This window comes from Lygodium microphyllum, chromosome 16 (assembly GCF_053477565.2).
Source record: "Lygodium microphyllum isolate KBCC chromosome 16, Lygodium_microphyllum_v1.1.10, whole genome shotgun sequence".
In the NCBI taxonomy this organism is placed as follows: Eukaryota; Viridiplantae; Streptophyta; class Polypodiopsida; order Schizaeales; family Lygodiaceae; genus Lygodium; species Lygodium microphyllum.
In genome coordinates, this window is record NC_141150.1 from 1257974 (window position 1) to 1266522 (window position 8549).

Consider the following 8549-nt stretch of genomic DNA (forward strand, 5'->3'; position numbering starts at 1 on the left):
AGATGACATTTGTAGCAGACTATGGGTTTGGCTTTAGACACATTATTGGTAATAGGTGGAAATTTAGGAATGTTGGGATTTGGCTGTAAAGATGGATTAGGGTTTGGATTTGTGTTTGATGGTAAAGCAAGAAGTCGTGTCCAAGATTTACGGAATGAAGATGGAAGGAAACGATTTTGATTGAATCTTTGAAAATTTGAATTGAATTGTTTTGAACCAAAGTTACCATTAGTTTGAAATTGTTGTGGTTGCTTCTCTCATCCTCGAATTTTGTCTTCATCAGTATCATGGGCCAATGAAATTGCATCTTCGCTCGAGAGTCGTTGGCTTGAACATGTTCACCTCCGCATAAAAATATCCAAGTAAGCCAGACATAAACTTGTGTTTATGGGTTGTCTCAGGTACATCTTCGAGCATTTGAAGTTGCAATAGAGCATTCCAAAAATGCTCGGTATATTGTAAAATAGGCTTAGGATCCCTCTGTTGCAGAAGATCCCATTGTTTGATTGCTTTTTAGTGGAATCGGGGTGGAAGGAAATTTTGTAAAATTTTCTTTTGGAAAGTCTCCCAAGTAGTAGGACAATCAATGCTTTTACAGACAACAGTCCACCATAGGTATGCTCTGTCCACTAGATGATTAGTGACACACTTAATTTTTTCTTTCTCAGCATATTGTTCTTCATGAAAATAATCATCAAATTGACTGATAAAAGCAAGTACAGTCTTTTCATCGTGTGACCCATTGAAAGTACAAAATTTAAAATTTATTTTACTTATCTTTGTTTCTTTCCGAATAGATTGCGCTTCAATTGTTGCATCGATCGTACATCGTATAAGATCTTCAAATTGTGGTCCATCTTGGTCGGCAGTAGATCATTGCAGATTGGCCGATTGAGCTTGCAAAGTTTCATGTGCTCTTCATTCCTCTTGAAACTCCATCATAACTAGGTCCAGTTTTTGCTCCATCGTTGGTTCTGGTAAATCACCTTCAACCATAAAATATTCCACGGTTTGATTGGACATACTGCAAAATTCCAAAAGAACTCACACACTTGAAATCTTGTTAGCGGGATGAGCGTAGCTCAAAGTCCAGTTTACAAGGATTTTTTTTAAATGGCTTTTTGCAGTATTTCTTCTTTGCGGATGTTGAATTTGATATCATGGTCGTCTTCCAAGAAGATAATTTGTATGCGCAGACTGTGTAAAGCAATTGATTGTTTGCTGGAATTTGGCTCTGTCAGAATGTAGGCAGGAACAGAGACTTATAGAGAGGTGGAAAACGAGCTCGTGATTGACCAGTGTGAACGCCGGCTATGGATAAGATTTAAGCTTGGTTTCTTGAAACTTTAGTAATAGCTTACACCTTTAAGCTTTAGCTTTTTGAAAAGAAAGGTTAATCAACGATTTGAACTGTCGGGACGAGAAGATGTTAACGTTGACATCGCAGCCAGGGAGTACATACTGCCACAACGAATGGAGAAATTATGGGCTTTAAGCTTTTTATAAAGCTTAATAAGCTTTCTAATCTCAACTTAATAGAAGTTACTTATTTGCTTCTCTCTGAGAAAAAACGTTTTGCAAAGGAAATTCCCGAGTGGTCCTCCGCCTGTAGAGGCTGGTTTTTCATGATCCAACACTGTAGCAAGGGGTTCTTAACTGCCAGGAATACGCTGGTATTGACGGATTGTTGCAAGACTGACTATAGAGCTTGATCGTTCTAGGACCTCCACCTTCACGCAAGATGGTAAGCAATTGGAAGCCTTCAATCTCAGCTTCGCTCTGATACTGGTGATGCACAGATCAGATGTTGTATGCGTGCGTAGTGAGCGCTGGAAGGTCCCCAAGAGCAAAAGAACTCTACTTTTGTACAAAAAACAAGAGAGAAGACTTGCAGGACATGAAGCAAAAGACTAATTGGCTACAATCTCCCCCATGCCTTATGTGTGCGCTCCACAAAGCATGTATTTGATATATGATTCATCCCCAATCTCAAAAAATAGCCCAATTTACAATTAGCACGCTTTAGCTTTTGTGTTTGCTTTTGTCCCACTAAAGAATTAAAGTGGTTGGGCGTCTAAAGAGTCGAGCTCTGCCCAAATACAATGTCCAATAACAAATATTCGAATAAGTGTTACTTTGGGAGGTGAGCAAGGAAGCAAGCGGCAAGCCGCATGTGAGGAAAGGAGCTTTGCCCACACAAAGAGGTCGTTGTCGTGTTGCTGCGCATCCGAGTCGTATACACCTCCATTTCTTTTGTTGTGAATTTGTGTTAATTTCTGCGTGTGATTCATTGTTTGTGTGGTGCATTTTAATAATCCGCATCCAATGTATATATTCCCTTAATGCATTGCACACTGATCATGTTCTGGAGTTACTATCTGAAGTTGAGAAGACTGACCTCAAACCACTCCAACCATGTTTTGACAGTGCCATGAATATGTATTTGCAATTGAAGTGCTAAAAAGAAGTGGAGTCTTTGTTCGACAGGGCAAAGGCTGCAAATGTGCGGCCTGCACATGCTACTTTTAATATGCTTATAAAGGCTTACATAAACAGTGGACAGATGGAAAAGGCAGAACGTGTTTATCAAGAAATGAAGCAAACTGGTGGTATTGGTACAAATTCACTCACATACAATTGGATGTTAGAGGCCTATGGTGTGACCTGTCTTAAAGATAAGGTACAAGAAGTTTTAAAGGAAAAGCTAGTCTATTCTGGGAAGATAGGGGGATATTTTTGAAAAGGCGAATATGGCGGGCTGTGGGCGGACCAGAGTGGAGGAGTTCGGCAACTTTCGGAAGAAGGGAGGATCGTGAAGATTTTCCTTAAGCAGGGATCAGATTGACAAAGAAGGGCAATTCGTCTCCTCAGCAATTTGGGATCATCATGGCATCGTAGGCTAACCCGTTGAGCAACACCATCAGCTAAAAAGGATGCTGAAGGAAATCAGAGAGAGAGAGAGGAGAATCGGAGCTCGCCCTCTGTCGGCGCGCGTGTATTCTGTCTCCCGCACTGGACAGGAGGGAGGCGGGAGGAACAGAGTGCTGGAGTATTATGGAAAAAACGATGAAAAAGGAGAGAATTGGGAGCTTTTGAGGACATCGAAGGTGGAGAAGAAGCTGAAGACTGTCATCGATTTACTGCCAGAGTGCGCTTACCTTAACCTCTTCACCGACATCATCGCTCTCTTGTCCCTGAATCAACAAATCGGAGTCGCCTGGTCTCCCTCGGCATCGAGAAGCCCGGCCTCTTCATCATGGACTACGACCTTCCCAGGAAGGCAGCCAGGTTCCAATTCATGAATTCAGCTAAGATTTATGTTCAGGTGCTACTTTTGAGCCTTCTTACGATTTTCAATCAGAAGCTTGGAGCTTTGCTACATCACAGAAGATTGCAGGAGAGAATACAATGAAAACAACGTATGAGACATCGAAGAGTATGCTGGGGTTGGAGTGGACACGAGAATCTAAAGAGTCTGGTTCTTTCAAGATTCACTGGCTCTGGTTCATCAATTGCTTCTACTTCTGGCCTGTTCTTCGCCATCGCCAGTCAGCTGATCCTGTCCTCAGAACATATATAATGCGATCAGGAATTGGTTTCTTAATCTACACATCAGTGCTCCTTGTCTGGGCTTTTGGGGGGGGCAACAAATGTTTGGCTCTGTTTGGGCCAGAGACCACCAACTGCCGTTCCACAGGACGAGCTCGACTACCAGTAATAAGGGTTTTGTGCGACAGGAAGGAATTCCGGGCTACCAGTTGGCACCTCTCGTTCCATCTCACTGGGGCTTCTCAATATATCAACATTTTCCTGCACAGACGCAGAGCTTGCAGTTTACAGACATGATGTTCCCCGAAATAACAGGGAGAAACCCTGAACAGGAAGCAGTTGGAACAAAAAGAGGGGCCTTTGTTACGATTACTAGGCCGCAAAATTCGTAAAAGGAGACTTTTTCTGAAATTTCAGTTCAAGTTGAGCTACAGTAGCTCCTTCTACTGATCCAAGGGGAAGCCAGTGCAACAAAAGCGTTGTTAGTGTAACTAGGCCACAAGCTCCATAAAAGCAGACTTTTTCTTTGGACCTCAGTGCAAAATTGAGCCCTTTCACAATAGCTGGTCTCACTAATACAACACCAAGTTGCTTGGAGGTTCAGCCATGAGCTTCGCAATATCTATGAGGAGCTTGATTGATCGCCTGTACAAGTGCATCAAGGGCAGCTCAAAGGCAGACTACCATTGATTGACTTGGCTGTGTCAAGGAGTCACAAAGCTGGTATTCAACAGGATGTTTGCATCCAATAGGAACTTACGACCCTTTTGAAGAAGATTTGTGAGCAGAAGGAGAATGAGAGTTTTCAACCTGCTATCATGGTTCTTCTTATGTCAGTAAAGAATGTTATCTGCTTTGACTAGTTCATGCCGACAGAGAGGAATGAACTGCTGCTAATGTCAAAGGAACTCCTTGACTTTTTCACAGGTGTGGGGGTTTGGAATGCTGTGTTTGATTGTACAACCTGGAGTCCCTAAATCTGTCCAATCTGCTGGAAACTTCAAAGACAACCTTCATATTTGGGATTTAGAGATGCTGAACATGCCTGTAATGGTGAAAGAAAACTGTTTGATTTGAAGATGTGTAGAGTTAATTGTGAAAACAGCACAGATAATGAGATACTACAGATTTTTCTAAACTTGGACCTCATGTAGTTTACTGAACAAGGAATATAGTAAACTTTGGCATCAAATTTTTGAGTTCTTCTTGTTAGTCTCTTCCATTGCTGTACCTTGAACCCCGTGTTCTGTAGCTCTTGCACGAACTCTACGACATCGTGGAAGAAGAAGAGAGCACGACGGTATGCCCTGTTTTGGTTTCTTTACAATCTTTGTTTTGCTTTGCAATGTAGATTAGAAAGTGTTGGTTTCTCTTCGATCTTTGTGTTGCTTTGCAATATAGGTTAGGAAGTGTTGAAAGAGAGAGAAATGGAAGCGAGTGTTTTTCAAATTTTTTCTTGTGTTGGTTTTTATTCTTTGCAATGTAGGTTAGAAAGTGTTGGTTTTTCTTCAATCTTTGTGTTGCTTTAATTTGCAATGTAGGTTAGGAAGTGTTGAAAGAGAGAAATGGAAGAGAGTATTTTTATATTTTTTCTTGTGTTAGTTCTCTTCAATCTTTGCAATGTATATAGGGTAGGAAGTGTTGAAAGAAAGAGAAATGGAAAGAGTGTGAAGGGGGATGCTTGTTTTGCTTGATTATAATTTTAGAGAGAGAGTGAGAGAGATAGAGGTGTAGAGAAAGAGAAATGAGATGCTTGTGTGTGAGCATAGTTTAGAGCCGACCTCAAAGATAGATAAGTTTAGAGCCGAACTCAAAGAGATAGGTACGAAATTTTTTTAAAAAAGATCTAAAATATATGTAGTGGAGTGGTCCCAATATACAATATAGAATCGTTATTAAATTATCATTCCATTACATCGCAGTCAAGATGTCTAGTACTCACGACCAACATGGTGATCGTGAGGCTTGGCTCAATCAACGTGTCCCCTGTCCATGCACGCAATGCAAATTGGCCATTCGTCGAAAACGTCGTTTGTTCATAGAGCATGTGCAACGGTATGGAGAGTTTTGAGTTGAGATAATTGACTAAGCAGTCTTGAATTATGAGATTGCGGTAAGTTCTCTCTCATTACTATATGACATGTAATTGATTTAAGTATAATAGTTTGGGGTTATCTTAGAAGTTAGCTCCTTAACGTCCTTTACAGGCTCAGGACCATGTCGATACATTGCAGTCCGTAGATCTCTTGTGTCCAGTAAGACGGGTTCGTCCGCACTCTATACAAATGCCGTCCGAGATAACTAACTGTATCATAGAAGGTGATAACTCTCAACCCCCTTTTATGGGTGAGAATGCTAGAGACATGGACGATTCTCCTACTTTTTTGGAGCCCAAATTAGAGGACATGATCGAATCATTGCTTCCGACGGACTCGGAATCCCAAGATCCTTTAATTGCGGAGGCTGCCATTCCATTGTATGATGGGAGTCGGCTATCCTATTTGAAGACACTTCTTGCATTGTTAAGTATGCAAACAAAGTATGGATGGAGCAATTGCGAGTGTGATAGAGCTATTCAGGTATATTATGATGTGTATGATTCTTTATTGAAAGCCATTAAAATGTGCTATGTAGTACTCTAATAACGTGCTTCATTGCAATTTGTAGAACGTTGAAATCTTACATTTTAGGATTGATTTCTAACCAGTTGATTTACTTATGTAGCTGAAGACTGCTAGATATTCACTTTTGTCAGTTTAATTGTATTATTTTACTAATGATTGTGAATGCTTCAATTGAAGTGTAGAGATAGCAGCAGTGGCGGAAGAAAGCATTGGAGGATAGCGAGTATTCGAGTTATCACTTATATTTTGATGGGCGCATACCTTAGGCATGGCGCCTATATTTTGTCGCACCTATTTATTGAGGCGTTGGATATTTGTTTATTATATTGTATGCGCATGGGCGCACGATTATAATATTTGCATTTGGACATTGTATTGGGTATGCCTGACTCTTTGGGCGCTGCCCATTAGCTTTATTTCTATTTTTTGCTAAAGCAAACTCAAAAGCCAAAAGCGTGCTATTTTGTAATTGGGGCTATTATTTGAGCTTGAAGATGATTAATACATAAAATACATGCTTTATGGAGTGCTCACACAAGGCATGGGGGGAAATTGCACCCAATTGGTCTCTTGTTCATGTCATGCATACTTTTTACCTTGAGTTTTGTGCAAAAAGTAGAGTTCTTTTGTTCTTGGGGACCTTCCGGCATTCACTACGCAAGCATACGACATCCGATCTACGCACCAAGAGAGCTTCATTCTGAGTTTCCACATCATTGAGGTATGCATCAATCTCATTGCTTCTCCAATGAGTTCCACTCCTAGCATTGATTAGGGCCCTACCTTCCTTGGACCTTTTGAGCTCTGACAACAAGTAAGCTTTATACTCATTAGCAATAATACCACCCTCAAGGATAACGTGTGTGGTTTACATGAGTTGTCTCGATCATCTCCAGCCTAATGCAGCTTTAGACTTTACTCTAGTATTGGTTACTTGCTTATAGCATCCTCCCCAACTTGGAAGGCTTAATGGTTATCCCAGGAACAATTGATAGCCTCCCAACAAATCAAATCATGTAGAAATCAAGAATGGACTCAATATGAGCTACTATCACATGCACTTGAGATACCATTCCTTTTCATTGCGTTAGACTATCACTAGCCATTTTTAGAATGGTAGTGACATCCTTTTGGATGGTAGACCTAGCCTCTCTAGTAAATCCATGCTAATTATATTTACTCGATGAGCTAGCTTCTATCATTGCACTTTCAATCAAAGTGCCATCCACATAAGCTTATATCCTAGGGTGGTGTTTCTTGACATGTTCCCACCATTCATTGCCCACTCGATTGACACCACCTACAAGCTCCACAACTTAACCTATTTATAGGATTTTTCTTGAACTCTTTATGAATGTTTAGTGGCAATTTAATTGATTGTATCAAATTAACATCTGACTTGACTTCACATAGAGCATTCGCTATGTCAAACTCCCTAATGTTTGCTAAAAAATTCTTTTCTTTCCAAAACATTCTCTCCCTTAGTTTTCTAACTACCTTGGCAATCTTCTTTGCCTTTGAAGTCATAGTTAGAAAGCACAAATCAAAGGCTTATTTTGGTTTGTGATCTCTCTCAAAGTAAGCATTACTTGCTTGAGTATTAGCATCCATAATCTTCTTGTTAACATTGTTAGGTTTAGGGTTATCTTTGCTCATGCTAGGGTCAGAGCCTTTTGATCTTCTTTTATCTTTTGACCCTATTAACTACTATAACATCATTAGAAGCAGCATTCTCATTGATTGGATGTATCTTTATCAAAATAATCCCACTGGATGCATCTTTAATATGCTATGGTTAGTCTTCAGATCTTCTTTTATCTTTTGAGCCCTAGTGACTATTCTAACATCATTAGAAGAAAAAATCTCATTCACTCGACACATCTTTATCAAAATAATCCCACTAGATGCATCTTTAGCATACAGTGGTTAGTCTTATTATCTTCTTTTATCTTTTGATCCCTAGTTATTGCTCTAACATGAGTAAAGATAGAATTCTCATTGAGTGGAAGCATCATTATCAAAATAATCCGAGTGGGCGACTGATGCCATGAGGTATATTCCATGATGGATTCCGTGAGGTTTTGCGATGGATTCCGTAAAATTTTATTACCGGGGCTCATACACAAGGTGAATTCTTTGTGGGAAAAGTCGATGGGGACGCCTATCCTTTTCGGGCGTCTTGTTAATGTGCAAGTAAGTGATTCCATAGCGGGTGATTCCACAAAATACATATTTAAATTAATAGACGTTTATGATTTTAGAGTGCGCACTCGTAATAAATTAAGGTTAGGATTGAGTTCTAACCAATTTATTTATTTTGTAGCTGAAGATTGCTAGGTATTCACTTTTGTCGGTTTAATTTTATTATTTTTCTAA